Below are 16,468 nucleotides of genomic sequence, written 5' to 3' on the forward strand. Positions count from 1 at the left end.
CATTCTTTGGTTCAGAAAAGGCAGGAAAGAGAGTCACTTGTCCATGGCTAGGCATCTAGCAAATAGTGGGATCTGAGTGTGCCCTCCCGGCAATCCTGATGGGTGCTTTGTTCATTTATCATTGCAACTCCCACAGCATCCCATACAATTCACGGATGGCTTAAAGAGTGCACACATTTGTTGTGTCAGTGGGAGAGAAGGGAAGGGTTAACTGTGCCCGTTGGATCTTTAGAACAGTCAGGCACAGCAGATAGATGGCACTTCCCTGAGAACAATGGCATAGCATTATTTATGGTGTTCTGTGGGCACTGAACAGGGCATTGCACGCTAGGTTGAATTCTTCAACTCAGGATTACAGCATCAGCTGAAAAGGCAGGCTGGTACAGACAGACTCTCCGGCCACAGCACACTCTCAGAAAGACCCATAAGTCTTGTAGAAGTGCCACAGTTTATGCAAATGCCACGGAGTTTGGGTTGGATGAGCAGTCCATCTCAGGCCCCCTCTGTGCTTGCCCAACCTGCAAGGTGTGGGGCTTGGAACAAAAATAATTCTTGTTCTCATTGAAGACAAAATATATGACCATTTCCTGTTAATAAAATACTGGAGAAACATGAATTCTTAAACTAGCTGTTAGGACAGAAAATTCCCACAAATCTGCACTTTTTCAGCATCCACGTTCCTACTCACTACACTGAGTGTCTTGTTTATTTATTCAATAGGCATTTTCTCTGTCAAAACGAATTTTCCTAATTGGGAAGCTGCTCCACTCAGCGTGATCGTTGAGAGATCAAAGCTGCTTTCATTGATCGCTCTTGCATCTTCACAGGTTTGCTGTGGAAGAGAGACTGTGGGCCAGCTCCTGTGGGAGGATTCTATAGAACAGAATCCTGTTCTACAGAATCGGCCACATGGAAGTGCACGTGGAACATGGGCCACATGGAAATGCAAGGATGCTCGGAAGTGCAGTCTGGTCACGTGTCCAGGAGGTGATGATTTTACTGACGGGCTAGCAATTCTGGCTCCCAACTCTCCATGGGAAAAGGCTTTGTTCATTCTGAAACGTAACAGGTATGTTGCTTAGACTGATTTCATATATAACTATCGAAACGTGGGAATGTTCTAGACACTGGGAAAGTGAAGTTGTGGCTAAGAGCATCGTCCAGGGCATATGGCATGTGCTGCTGTTCCCTCTAAGTGCATAGCCTCATGATGATCAGGTGTGGGCAGGAAGAATACGCAGTAAAGTCCATTTAAATCCTGTGGAAAGCTCACCAGTTTCACAGAGCAATGGACATTAGCTACTTTGCAACATACTTATCAGATACAAATTTGGAAAGACTAGCAAGGGCCAGCCAGGCTACAAATAGGACACACACACACACACACACACACACACACACACACACACACACTGCCCAGCTCTGAGTGCTGATGGGTGACTGCCATTCATTCTTCTTTGCATAGTCAAGGGAGACCTTCAGGGAAGAAAAAGTTCATTTATTTTTCATTACAACATGATTCTCCTTTTCGATTGAATCATTTTTTAAAAAGTGAGTGTACACGGAACACTCCAGTTTTCCAGGAAGAAATAAATTGACATGTGACAAACACTCACTTTGCTTTTATCACTAAGTACTTCGGGTCTATTTTCAACATTTGATTTTTGATTTCAGGTAAACCTAGATGTACTCAGTGGATGCAGAGTGTTGACAGGTTTTAAATACATTCTTCGGTAGATTAAACTGATATGTGTATATTACAACAATCTAAAGTAAAAGTCTTTACCCCTTGACCTCCTGCCATTCTTTATAGCTCAGATGATGTGTGTTTCTTCAGCTGATAAGGCATTGCTTTCAATTATTATACTCTTCTGTGTCTATATCTTTTATTTATTTTTTTTAAAGATTTATTTTTATTACAAAGTCAGATATACGGAGATGAGGAGAGATAGAGAGGAAGATCTTCCATCCAATGATTCACTCCCCAAGTGACTGCAACAGCTGGTGTGTGCTGATCTGGAGCCAGAAGCCAGGAACTTCCTCCAGGTCTCCCACACGGGTGCAGGATCCCAAAGCCTTGGGCCGTCCTCGACTGCTTTCCCAGGCCACAAGCAGGGAGCTGGATGGGAAGTGGAGCTGCCAGGATTAGAATGAGTGCCCATATGGGATGCTGGTGCATTCAAGGCGAGGACTTTAGCTGCTAGGCCACTGTGCCGGGCCCAGGAGTCTGTATCTTTAAACTCCGAAAATAGTGTCATTGAGGAATTGGTTCTCAGACAGATCTTTCCTCATTTATGTAATGAGTATGCCGTCCGTACTAGAAGAGAAACTCTACGAAGACAAGAATCTTGGCTGTCTTTGTTCCCTAGCCTAGTACCTGATAACTAGTAAAATGCTCAGTTAATACCAGCCAGCCATTTGCAGGCATGAAAACAAGATCTTGTGCAATCTTCTAGAGCAGTGGTCTACTGTATCATGTCCCCTCTTCACGCGAGACTTTCCACTCTTCATCTGCAGTGTGTAAGAAACACCAATGGCCTTTGCCCCATCATCTCCATTTATGCTCATCGGACGGAAGCTCTCAGTGTCTCCACTACCTGGCATGGGAGCAAGTCACTCTCTGGTCTCTCTCCCAACCTGACCTATTTGAGAGCCACGCTGTCTCTGTACGCAGCGTGGGGAGAACGTGGCGTGGGAAACACGGGACCTTGGGAGAGCACACAATGACGAGCGTGCACACTTGCTTCGGAGGAGTGAATGCGTCTCACAGGAAAAAGGCTTTGCATTCCTCCGTGGGGAAGTTGGGAGAAGAATTCAAGGAATGGTCCGTGCTTCACGGTTATTTAAAACTTGGATTATCAAGGGAATATAAGTACATATATAGAAAACGGAGCAGTATAAGAAATGATTTCCGTTTCTTAAAAAAAAAAAGTGTATTAGCAATTCTCCTGAGAGAGAAAATTAACTTTACTCTGCTTGGGGCAGGTGAGACCTTGCACAGGTGTACAAAAGACAAGAATTAGGGGAGAGGGGCCACTGGTTTGAGGCGAGGGGAGGTGTGAAGAGGACGGAGAGGGAAAAAAAAAATAAAACCCATGAAAATGACTGAGCAGGAGAGTGAGGGCCAGAAAGATCCCATGGCAGCTGTGGTCCCTGGCCTTCAACATGGCCCCCAAGGAGCTCCAATTCCTGATTTTCACATGAAGAGCCTTCTTCTGTGTTGTATCAGGAAGGGTCTGTGTAGCCAAGAGGACACCGTGGGAGTAATGACACAGCCCTTCCCAGATTAGGTTATGATACAGCGTAGCTTCTGCCTCGTTCTCTCTCCCTTTCTCGCAGTGAGTGGCCGCAGAGAACTCAACAGCCAAGATACTGAAGGCCCTAGACAACAGCCACGGAGGACCTCCCCCTGCTTCCGGCCACTTGGGTGAGCCTGAAAGCAGATGTGCCAGCTCTGGGTGAGACTGGAGTGACTGTAGCCCAGGCCAACATCTGGATCCACAAAGCAGAATGACCCAGCCAAACTGTACCTGATTCCTCAAATTGTAAGTGTTCATTCTGTTAAGTTGCTGCGCGTTGGGAGTAATTTGTTAGGGAGCAGTAGCTGACCAACACAGGAGCAGAAAAGCTGGACAGCAATGCCCACTGGCGTGTGCATGATTCTGAGTGGAACTGGAACACCTCTTTCCTCCCTTCCAATTTTCCTCTCTTCCTGTGCCTGGAATCTGGAGGTCCTTACACTGCCCTTCAAATGGTGCACATTCTCTTTGAACAGCCCCGGGACTGTGGCCCTTTGGGACTATAGAATCACATTAGCACAGACTTGCCAGTGGGTCAGTCCATGGGGTGAATGTTGAGTTTTTGCTCCATGACAGCCAATGGGAAGGTATAAGAATTCTACTCTCATTGGGATGGGTGATGGAAATTTTCTCACTAGGTGTATCTTTCGTGATAATGAATGGAATCACTCTTGCTGTATTAAAACACACACATACACGCACATGCACACAATGAACCCTTCCGTTGAAGTAAGTATTCTTAGCTGAGTTGGAGAACAAAGAGCTCTGGCAAATGTCATTTCCTAAGGAGGGGTTGCCACGGTCTCAGTTTTTGATGTGGACACCACAATAAAGCCAGCGATATCTTTATCTACCTGGATTCTATCCATGAAATTTTTTGGGGAATTAGGTGTCAGTCTTTGCCTGGGACACTTGCTGCATGCTGGATTCTCTGGCCCCTTCTCCAGTCCTTGGTCCCTCTGCCATTCCTACTAGTAGCTACAGCGTTCTTGTAAACACTGATTTTTGCTCATCGGATGACTCAAGGCAATTTTAGAGCTGGGAGTTATCTTTGAAAGTCGTTGAATTCTGCTCCCTTATGGAGCTGGGGAGGTAAAGTGATGTGTCTGCAGGTTCACATCTGGTTAGCACAGAGCTAGAATCAATTGTGGGTCTTGTAGGGTCTAAGTGAGACTTTTTGCCACGGGGATTTTTTTTACTTCTTCCTAAGAGGGATTCTTCAACTGGTAATTAGGACCTTGGGGAGCTGAAGGAAGAGTTCCTGGAATCCATATGTGGTCAGCAAACTGAGGGGCAGTTTTCGAACACCTGAATACAGATTGGAAGGGAAGCATAGCTGCCAAACTGAATTCATCGGAGGAAGTGCAATTTCTACCCACAACACAAAGTCAAGATTAATCGAATCCAAGCAAGGAATGAAGAATTAACTCTCCCACTGTTAGTCTGGAAACTAAGCAGTACTGCTTCCTCCTTCCTGACAATGTGGAAAGCTATTTTGATTGCTTCTGATGGCTCCAGTATTTTCATGATACAATGTGAAATTTCCTGAGACATCCTCGAACCGATAGCTTTCAGTTTAAGTTGATAGGCAGAGTTGAATGATGTTTGTGTGTATATGTGCTTTATGCTCCTATGTGTCCCTAATGTATGTCTTTTTTTTTTTTCCTGATCTTAAGATAACTGGACTGCCCTGAGGGGCCCAAAGGGAGGCCTTGTATACCCCACAAGCCAGTGCTTCCCAGAGCAGGGACTGTGTGTAGTCCCTCTTCAGGGTATCATTGTCCCTCCCAGTATAAATATAAATTACTGGTTTTGTTTCAGACAGTGCAGAAATGAAAACATCCCTCAAGGCCTACAGAGATGCTCTCTTTAGATCCTATCTGCAATGATGGAATCATTTCATTCCCCAGACCCTAAGGCTTTGCTTGCTTGGCCTGTGAGTTCTAAGTAGCATGTTGCTGTAAGGAGCAGGTGGACATTGTGTCCAAGCAGAGCGGTGCCCTCTGGTGTGGGAAGGCCAGCAGCCAGCTCATGCTGTCCCATCCGCTCTTCTTGGCTCCCCAGCATCCTCAGAGGCAGGGGCTCCATGGCTGTTTCTTACCCATGTGCTCAGCTACGTACCTGGGGCTATACTGACTGAGTAGTGTTGGTGGGGATTTAACAGGTCACAGGGATGGCTTGGTCTGGCATCACTGGGAGTCCTTTGTCTGTCCTCTCTGACTTTCCCTCATGGCTCTTCTCTCATGGATTTTGAATGCGGGTACACAGTGAGTAACCAATGATCTTGGAGACCAGCACTGGCGCACATCAGGTAAAGCCCAGTACCTATGGTTCAGGCATCCCAAATGGGTGCTTGTTCAAATCCTGGGTACTCCACTTCCAACCCAGTTCCCTGCTTATGTACCTGGGAAAGCAGCAAAAAATGCCTCAAGTGCTAGGGCAACTGAATCTACATGGAGGCCTGCTTAAAGCTCCTAGCTCCTGGCTCCTGGCTCCAGTTGCTGTGACCATTTGGGGGAGTGAACCAGTGGAAAGAAGATCTCTCTGTCCCTTTTTCTCTTATTCCAAGTAAATAAGTAAATCTTTGAAAAAAAAAAGAAGGTGTTACTAAATTTCTTAACATATATATATATGTTTTATATATATATATATAAAATCTCCTACTCAGCTTCAGAGGAGTAGCCCACTGCCCCCTGAAGCCACCTCCTCTCTCTGTAGGTAGATATTTTTGTCTCCTGCCTTAGTGATCCCTACGGGCAGTGACTATGAACATGAGTGTACTGATCAATGTCGGGGTGACTTCTACTAGTAGCTCTGACGAAGGTAAGGAAATCGGATAGAAATTGAACGTCCCTAACCTGAAAAGCCCAAATTCAGAATGCTCTGAATTCCCCAACTTTCTGAATGCCAACATGATGATACAGCAGAAACTGCACACTTAACTTCAAGTGACAGGTCATGGTAAAACTGCTGGTGCACTAAAAATAGTACATAAAATCAGTGTCAGACTATTTGTGTGAAGTGAATTTCATGTTTGGAGTTGGGTCTCATCCTTAAGATATTTCAGTATGTACATGAAAATATTCCAATCAAATATTCAAACAACATCCAGTGTCTAAGACACTAGGGTCCCAAGCACTTAGGGTAGGGATGCTCAAACTGTACAAGCAGGAAATTAGGTTGCTCTCGTTCATGGATGAACTCTGTGGCCGTTCAGTATTGTGAAGTAGTTGAGTACAGCTTGGGCACTGAGAGAAGATTGAGCTCTAAGGCCAGATTTACCACTTACACACTGTGTGGCCATGGATGAGTTTCCAAACTTCTCTAAACAAAGTCCCTCTATCTGGACAATTGGGGAAGTCATATTGCATTCATCATAGGATTAGCTTGAGGAAAAGCTGGAAAATAATGCAGAGATGGTCTCACTAAGCATCGGCTGTTCTTAGAGTGAAGCTGTGTGATACGGATGTGAGCCAGTGTAATCTTCCCTTGTAAATGGGTTGTGGTGTTTCACTGCCATGCAGCTATAGATAATTCTGATTAAGACTGGCCTCCTAGCCTCCTAAAACTCAGTTCAATTCTTTTCTACAGCATGCTTTGAATGAAACTTGGAACACATTTCCCCGCCATGCTTGAAAAATATTAAGTGAAAAGAAAAATGTGTTTTTTGGAACATGCACAGTCTCATTTTATCTGAGTTGTCTACCGCTTGGATGGTGTGTTCCGTAACACCGGATGACGTGCAGAACAAATCATTGGCTAACTGAAAGCTGTTCAAGTAATGAGACAATGACTGCATAAAATTGAACACACATGCAAAGTATTGTTTTTGCCAAAACAGAACAGGTGATGGACAGCAAATCTCAACCCCTGAAGTTTTCATTTATAGTTGACCTTACATGCTTTCCTCTCCCAAGAACAAGGAGCTAAAAAATAAAAAAAAAAAAAAAAGCCACAGTAGTGAAAGTTCAGCTGTACCCAGCTGCTTGCCTAGATGTCCGGATTGACCTGAACGGTGTGCCGTGCACAGGGTTGGAAGTGAGAGCTCATCAATGAGGTAGGCCCTGCACATCAGGTGGAAACCATCTTGTTTACCACTGGTAATAAAATCCCCTCTGTGGCTGCTCTTAAATACAGTTTCATACCAATTACTCAAGTGCGAAGTTTACTTCCGGCTCCAGCCTTAGCAGGCAAGGGCCGAGCCTATCAAGTTTTACTGCGGTCAATCCATCTCCCTTCCAGGTGCACTGGAAATGGTCACAGCCATTTCCAACACAAAGCTGCATAGCCATCCTTTCTTCTTTTATAGTCTGTTTCCAGACATTTGGGGACCCATAAAGTTAACTTATAACCAAGTCACAGCCACGACCAGAGCTCTTGTTCTTGTGTCTGTCCCTCAAGTTGTCTTTTTCTAGGACGTGTATGATAGGAAACAAGGAGTCATACTGTTTGTCTTGTGCGCACACACACGTGTGTATGTGTGTGTGTGTTGGTGTGTGTGTGTGTTGGCGGAGCAGGGTGGTGTCATTTCTTTTGGTTCAATCCCATGTCATGAGTCCTTAACTCACGCTGTTTATTTTACACGTTCTCCAAACCCTGGACTTCTTGGTCCTCATGAATGTGTTCACTGTAGCTCATTGTGCAGCGAAGTCTGTGTTGAATCAGGATGCAGCTTCTGCTTGGCGAGTGGAGGTCAGGGCATGCTGTGGGCCTGATCCACCTGGATAAACACAGCACTGGTCTGCTTCAGTGCTGTGATGGTGTCATTTACAATTCACCCTCTTTGTAATGTCTCCCCTCTCTAAACGAAGTATCTAGCCGTAACAAGTTTGTGGAAGGTAAATTCAAAGGTGTTATTTTGGTGCAAGAATCTTCAAGGTCATGCATAGTATAGCTTTTCCATGAACATGTTAAGGAACCCCATATGCATGGCTTTTTAAATATTTTTTTTTTGCACTGAAACGAACCTCTCAAATTCCACTCTTCACAAGAAATTGAAGAGGGCTTGCATAGAAGAGGAAGTTGGAGTAGGAAGGCTAGTGTTTGAAAATGACTTGAAGAATCTCATCAGGGTACTGACTCCGGAAGTGCTTGCAGGCGTGCCTGGGGTTGTTAAGTGACATTATACCACCTAATTTCCTAGATTTGGGTTTGGGCTGCTAAGGTTCCTTACCTGAAGCCAGTTAAATGCAGGGCCATGGATAGAACTCATGAGTTCTCATCCCTATGAGGTGTTTTTCTCACTCTCCCACACTAGTTTCATCAAAACCTAATTTTATTCTGTGTGAGAGGTTGTCTTTACAAATAAGAAGGCAGAGAGGGGACAGTATTTTAGCACGAGGGAAGAAGTCACTGCTTGGGAGGTCAGCATCTCCTAGCAGAGGCCCAGTGTGAATTTCAGCTGCTGCACTTCCAGCTCTGCTAATGTGCCGGGAAGAAGAGCTCTGACTCTTGCCACTCACATGGGACCCAGCTGTTCCCCTCTCTGTATCAGTGTGGCTTTCTAATAACTGGGTGGTAACTCGTTTGCAAAAGCGGGCAGTAAAGGAGCATATTTCATTTTTGGTTAAGCTCTTGACTACCTCCTATCAAAGCTCAATAAATGAAGAAAGAAAGCTGGGGTTAGGGCTCGTGGTTGGCCTAGCTGTAGGGACACCTGTGTGTGTGTGTGTGTGTGTGTGTGTGTGTGTGTGTGTTCCCTATCAGAGTCTCCTGAGGCCCCACCGTGGGATCCAAGGGTTCCAAAGACCAGTTTGAAATTCCCTGGTTCCGGCTAGCATATCCAGCTCTTTGCTGACACAGAGCCTGGCAGGCAGCAGGGATGGCTCACGTGACTGACTCCTGCACCCACATGGGAAATCCTGATTGAGCACCAGGCTTTCAGATGAGCCGGATGCAGTCCAGGGTGCTGAAGGCACTTGGGGGAATAGTACATAGCTCTCTATTTCTCTCTCTCTCTAAAGAAAAAAAAAAAAGTGGGGGGTTTGGGTCTCATCAGAGAAATGTGCCATATTTGATTTGCAGGATTTTAGGATTAAAAACATTTTAATCATCTCGGACAGTGAATGTCAAACTATTCAGCAGAACTCGAGGGTTCCATTCGGGTGCCGCTAGAACCTTCTCAGGATAAAGCAATAGAGTGTGTGGCACTCAGAGCAAACCTGTCTTAGCTGTTTTACAAGTTGTAATTTATGTAAGACTTTAGTTTAAATGGTGAATCTACTTCTAAAGAAAATGTAGGGATGGCATGATGGCTCAACTAGCTAATCCTCTGCCTACAGTCGCCTACATCTCATCACGTTCCAGATGCTCCACTTCCCTTCCAGCTTCCAGCTATGGCCTGGGAAAGCAATAGAGGATGACCCAAGTCACTGGGAGCCTGCACCCACATGGGAGACCCAGAAGAGGCTCCTTGGCTTCAGACCAGCTCAGTTCCGGCTGTTCCGGCCACCTGGGGAGTGACCCAGCAGATGGAAGATCATTCTGCTTTTCCTTTTCTTTGTAAATCTACCTTTCCAATAAAAATACATATATTTTTTAAAAAAGAAAATCTATACAATGTATAGTTACTTCAGACTCCTCCATCTACAGATGAGAAAATCAAGTAAGAATTTTCATTTCATTCTGGAAACAAGAAAACTGAGATTTGGGATCTTAGAGGTTTATGCAATGTTACTTGTGCAATATTCTCAGGTGGCAGAGCTGAGTCTTGAACCAGGGCTAAGCTTCGATTCCCAGCTATGGCTTTTCCCATGGCATCAGATTATATATGAATATTAGATGCATGGCAGATGGAAAGCTCCAGGGTCAAAGGCATCTTGGAAAGAATGAAGGACCTAGAGGAGAAGATGGGAGGGATGCAATTACGAGAAAGAATCAGCCGGTGCAAAGCCGACAACAGAATCCTGGAGACTTAGAAACTCTACCCTCATGTCTCTCTATCTGCCTGCCTCATCTGCAAATGCCTTGCTAGGAAGCTGTACCCCAGGACTGAGGCTTCTGCAACCAACTACACAACCAGATGCACAGCCATCCGAAGGAAGTCAAGTCTACTGTACATGCAGACATCAGACGCCGTCTCCAGCTAAGGAGAGTAGAACTGCTTCCGCGCGTGGTGGGTGTGTGAGGCCTGGTGTCTGTATCCATCAGTGACCTCAGCTTAAGGGAAGCACACACTGCCCAGAATGCACTACCTCCCCGGGGTTGTCCTGGCAGCCTTTCACCCTGTTGCACACAGGGAAGGGCACCCAGGCACAGTCAGGCCCTAAGCCACTGGACAAACGCTCAATGATTCTCTGGAGCAGCCGGACCCTGAAGAAGCACAATCAGAAACCTGACAGGAGGTCACATGCACAGAATAGGGGAGAGTCCCAGAGCAGAGCAGCAGGACGGGAGGAGGCTTGGATTCCAACTTGAGAGACTCCCAGATTCCCACCAAGGACTATCAGAACTGGCACTAAGGACTACATCACAACTGCCAAAGAGACCACGGAGAACTGGAATGCCTTCGGAGGCCAAGAACTCAGAGGACATCCCTCCCCCCTTTTTGGACCTACTACACGAGATGGAAGAAGCCCGAATCCTTCCTCATAGGATCCCAGGTCATCGGAACAACAGCCAGGAACCCTGAGCGGTCCTCAGAATCAGAACAGTAAACTTCCTTTGGGACAAGGGAGAGGAACTTCCTCTGGTCCTTACTTAGTTCCAGCTCTGGGCTCCCACCCTCTGCAATGACCAACAGGGTCACTCCAGAACCGCCCCCTCCACTCACATACACACACAAATTGGAAGAGATAAGCAGAGAACAACAAAGAAAGACTGGTCAGCATGGACTCACACATGTCCTGCTAGGTAGAACACAAAGAACAAGAACTCCTCACCAAGGTATGAAAGATTTCTCTGCTCACCCCTCCCAAAACTATTTCGCACCTCAATTGTTAAAATGTCATTGAAATAGTCACAGGATGTTGTTAAGAACTTACATGTAATTTTAATATATTGCTTACTCAACACTATGTCAATTAATTCCATAACGTTATATATTGTTGCTGCTGGGGCTTTTAATTGATTGGATTTTACTCTTTTGGCCCTACCTTCAGACCAGAGAAGGTCTCCCCAAGAAGCCGTTGAACTTATCTAGACAATAAGATGCTGGACTCTATGCTGGGTATATGCTTGCAATGAAGGTGTCTCAACTGAACTTGAACTGTGGTTTCACAACAAAATGGAGGAGTCCACCATGGGGGGAGGGTTGAGGGAAGGGTGGGGGAAATCCCATTACCTATAGAACTATGTCTCATAATACAATGTAATCAATTAAAAAAAAAAACATAAAAGCTGACATTGGACAGTGCTTAACTCTAGCTTAGCCAAGGTGGGCAGCATTTGTAGCAGGTGTTCAGAGAGCTCAGAGCTGACTCACACAGCTGGGCGGGTTCTCTCTTGTGTATATATAACACCTTACAACAGCCTGGTGGCTTTCAGTCTCCCAAAGGGCCTGAGGTCCTGCGATGGCTCGGGAGGGGAAATGACCAACACAAGATGGGCTCTGGAACAGAGGGAGGGAGGGAGATGCACCCTGTGAGCAGGATGGGGTGGAAGTGCTGCCGGTCCATTCTGCTAGTGCTGGTGCTTGGTCTCTGTGCGGTGCTTGGTCTCTGTGCTCAGTGGTCTGCTGCGCCTTCACGGGCGGACTGGTTTATAGCCACTCGGTGAGCACGCGGTAGAAGTCATCGCTTGTACTTTGCGATGAGGCTTTCCCATTCACCAGAAATAAGCCCCCACGTCTCTCTCCAACCCACTTTCTGGCTGCCCTGGGCGCTGGCCTCTTAGAATGAAGCTCACACTCGGGGAGGCCCCATAAAGGTGCCCAGCTACAGGCAGGGCGAGGGGGCCAGCCAGGGCTCCGCCTCTGCCTGGGGGCTTCGCGGTGCTTTTTGTTTGCATCTCCTCCCGTGGCTGCACCGCAACAAGTGGCGGAGGAGCAGGGCGGAGCCAGACTCCGGGGGTCCCTGCCCCCTGCCCGCCGTGGGGGCCTGGCGCTTTCTGCAGGAACCTTGTTCCCTCCGGGGCGCGCCGCCCAGTCCCGGGGTGCAGAGCCGGCTGCAGCACCCGGGCGGGCGGGCGGGCGGCGAGGATGTGCACGCGCCACCTGACTCGCTGCCCATTGGCTGCTGCCTGTTGCTAACGCACGTGACAGGCCCCGCTCGCGCTCCTGCGGGCGTGCGCCTGCGGCCGCCGGGCTCGGGGCCCTCGGCGCGGCGTGCCAAGCGGCCGCTGCCCGCTGGGTGGCAGTGCCGCGCTGTGCGTCCCCGCCGCGCTGTGCGTCCCCGGGCCGGGGTCCGCCCGAGACCCCGGGGCAGCCCTAAGCCTGCCAAACTTGGAGGAGCACCCACCGGTCGGGTCCCCGTGCGCGCTGCCCACAGGCTGAGCCGGCTCGGGTTTCCCAGGGAGCGATCTGCGCTTGAACGTCCCCGTGTCGGCCTCGGCCGTGGCGACGTGGGAGAATCAGCATCTGGGGCCTGTTTTATTGCTGCACGACTGTTGGCATTCTCAGGAGCGTGCATCACCGTCATCGTCTTTATTAGCATTGTTATGGCGTCCGGCGCCCACGGGCACTCTGAGACGCCAACACCATCGTTCCTCAGGGGCCTGCCCTGCATCCCCCTCCCGGATTCTGCCCCGCTCAGGAGCGCAGGATGCATGGGGAGCACCGCCAGCTGTCCCCGGGATGCCCTTAATTCCCCAGGACACAGGCGAGAGATAAGTTCACCTGACCTCGTTTGACCCTGCTGCAGGCGCCAGCCGTCCTCATTTAGCGCGAAGCATCCTGGAGCCTCCTCGCTCCCTCTCGTTCCCCTGTTGAGCTGTAGCTGGATTTGGGTCTCCTTCCTGTGATGTAAACACAACTTTAGGCGCGCGGTGGTCACCCTTTTTCTCTTGATTTGTTTTCCCCCTTTAAATACTCTTAAAGTGTATCTAGAATCCATTGAGCCCAACTGGACCACGGAAAGGAAGAGGTGTGTGTTGGGGAAGCTACATCTCAATAACAGGTGCTGCTGGCAAAGAGAATCACCTGTTGTGCCCCAAACCCCGCCCCCTGGGGCCAAGGCTTCCACGCTGTTATTTCCCACGATGCCCCAGTCTGTTCCAAACTGACCTTCACCCACTCCTAAAGGGACACTGACAGTGGAAAATCATGAGGCTCCAGTGCTGGAGTTTCTGCCCAAACGCAGAGACAGCTGTTGGCAGTGGAGTGAGTAGGAGGCATGCAAAGAGCCTTTACCTCCAAGGCTGGGTGAGGCTCGTGGGCTGGTCTCTGGCTGGCCAGGAGACAGGTGCATGGCGTATCCAGGGACATGAGGGCCAGAGAGAGAGAGAGAGAGAGAGAGAGAGTGGTGGCCAGCAGAAGCCTGCAAGTAGGGGCAGGGGGTTGAGCCTTTAAGGCAGAGATGGAAGGGAGCTGCCTCACCCCTTAAGCCCTGAGGGGACACAGCAGACACCTAGCAGACAGGCACCTCAACCGAGTACTTTGTAGCTACCGGGTCTGTGGGCAATCACTGGTGTGAGGGCTCTTGTAATGGCAGCCTGTGTGTCATAAAACAAGACCACCAGCCAGTGGGAAGAACCACACCCTGCCCACGGTGCCTTCTTGGCTTCAAGCTTCCAGATCTAAGCCAGCCTCCAGGTGACCATGCTTTGAGTGAACTGGATTAGACTCCAATTTTTTTAGGAGCTGAAAAATGAAAACAATGTGGGGATTGCTGGTACTGGCTGGTAACGGTGATCAGTGAGATTTCATTCACCTGTGGGGAATATTAATCCCGATGTTGGAAAATGCTGACATCATGGTTAGGGTCTTACAGGCGTGAAGCGTTGAATCCTCGCCCTTGCCTTGTCAGGTCAGCAGTCTTCAGGAGGCTGAAGGTAGAGGTTTCGGAAGGTTCTGGAGTTCAGCCAAGCTCCACAGCGAGTCAATGGCATGGCCGGGGTGTGAACCCGGACTCCAGAGTCGAAGTATGGAACCCAAGTGCTTCCCAGGGTCAGTCCTACTTTTTTTTTCTTTTGAAAATTATTATTGTTTATTATTTGAAAGGTGGAATTACAGAGAAGAGACAAAGATCTTTCATCCCTTGGTTCACTCCCCAATTGGCTGCAACAGGCAGAGTTGAGTTGAGCTGAGCCAATCTGAAGCTAGAAGTCAGGAACCTCACCTGGGTCTCCCAGCAGCAGGAAGGCTTTGGATCATCCTCCATTGCTTTCCCAGGCCTCAAGCAAGGAACTGGATGGGAAGTGGAGCAGCCAGGACTCGACTGATGCCCATATGGAATGCCAGCATCGCAGGTGGAAGCTTAGCTTTCTATGCCGTAACACTGGTCCTAACCTTTACAAAGCTGTGCCTGAACTCCAACCCTCCACTGGCCAAGCACTTTCCTTCTCTGTGCCAGCCTAAGGGGCTTCCTGTGGACTGTCATTCTCTCAAAAATACGGTCGTGGCTGCAGAGTGAACTGTCAACTACACTTTTTAAAGATGCTCTTGAATTTTCATCTACTTGAAAGCTAAGAGAAGGCGGGGAAGGGAGGGCGAGGGAGGCTTTCTACCTGCTGGTTCACTCTCCAAGTGCCCAGCACTGGCAGAACCAGGCCAGGCTGAAGCCACTGAGCCCTATCGCTGTGGGTGACAGGGACTCAAGCACCTGCTATATTCCAGGTGCATTAGCAGGAAGCTGGGTCAGAAACAGCAGCCAGGACCCAGACTGGCACTCTGATACGACATGTGGGCAGCCAGAGGGCAGCTTAACGCGCTGCACCACCACACCTCCCTAGCCTCTGCTGGATTGGAGGTGAGTAAGGTGAATCATCCAGCCGTCATGTGAAATCCAGGGGAAACACCAGCAGCTAAGCGAAGATACTAGTTTTGGAAAACGAATTAGAGAACACAATAGCTCGAGGAGGGGAACTTTGCTCTGTGGTTTAAAAACAGACTCCAATGTGGTTCCCACAGAGAAGATGTCCCCTCTTCCCCCTGCCCCGCCCCCAGGGCGTCTCATGGTAGCCCTTATAAAAGGCATGTGCTGCAAGGGACCTCTGCTGCCTAGATGTCATTGGAAAGTGTGTGTGTGTGTGTGTGTGTGTGTGTTTAAACGTCTTTTTCAAATCCCACTCGGCATTTTATACTTAACCTTCACTTGTTGTGTTCTTTCTACACAGCGAACCTGTGACCTAGTGAGGAAGGGAGAATGGAACTTCTGCTTCTCTATATTCCCTTTCAGACCAAGTATGGGACTTGGTGGCTCACCCTGAGTGAATATCAGATGAGTCTGTCCTCACCAGGGCAGACAAGAAAGTGGCAGAAGCTGGGTGAGCAGCAGGTGCAACTCCAGCCAGTCAGATGAACTTGAAGAGAAACTGTCATGGCAGAAACCCCTGAGAAAGGCTTGGCCTGCTTGAGTCCAGCGTCTCTTGGGGCAGAGTTGATTTAGTGGAACCATGGGGGATATAATTAGAAAGCTATTTTATGGGGAGATTAGAAATGTGTCCTTGATCCAGTGGTTTTCATGTTCTTTCATATTAAGCTTTTTCCTTGCTCCCTCCACTGAACTCTCCCCGTCCAAAAAAAAAAAAAATCTCCATGCAAAATACATGAGCCAGATGACAGAGGGCTGTAGCTACAGCCCTGAGGGAGCAGGTCCGGGCCCAACTTCCCCACTGTGGTTTTTCAGGTGCACGCGCTGGGTGCCTCACAGGGTTCCCACGCGCATTGTGGCGCTGGTAAATGCTAAGTTTCTGCTGCGTGTCAACATGAACTTGGGCAGGAAGTAACCAGTAGGCAGGGAAGAAGGGGAGCAAGAGCAGCATCAGTTGAGCAGGGGGGAAGCACGCAGGCCCTGGAGTGTGAACGGAGGCCCGAGAGCATGTATGTGGCATCCACAGGGCCGAGCTACTGGCTCCTCGTGGTTACACCTTTCCGTTAGCTGTGACACAAGATCAACTTCAAGTTCGTTGGCCTGTTGCAGGACGTCCTGAAACACTGGAAGGAACCAGAGAAAAATGATTGGTGGTGTTGCTGCAGTGGGTTCTTGTCTTAGAGCTACGCCATGTTGCAGAAGCCAAGCTTGTCCAGAGAGTAGGTTGTGGGTGCCTGCAAATGTGGGTATTGACCTCATGGT

The sequence above is a fragment of the Ochotona curzoniae genome, unplaced genomic scaffold (genome assembly GCF_017591425.1).
Source record: "Ochotona curzoniae isolate NIBS_2020 unplaced genomic scaffold, NIBS_Ocur_1.0 scaffold_461, whole genome shotgun sequence".
Taxonomy (NCBI): domain Eukaryota; kingdom Metazoa; phylum Chordata; class Mammalia; order Lagomorpha; family Ochotonidae; genus Ochotona; species Ochotona curzoniae.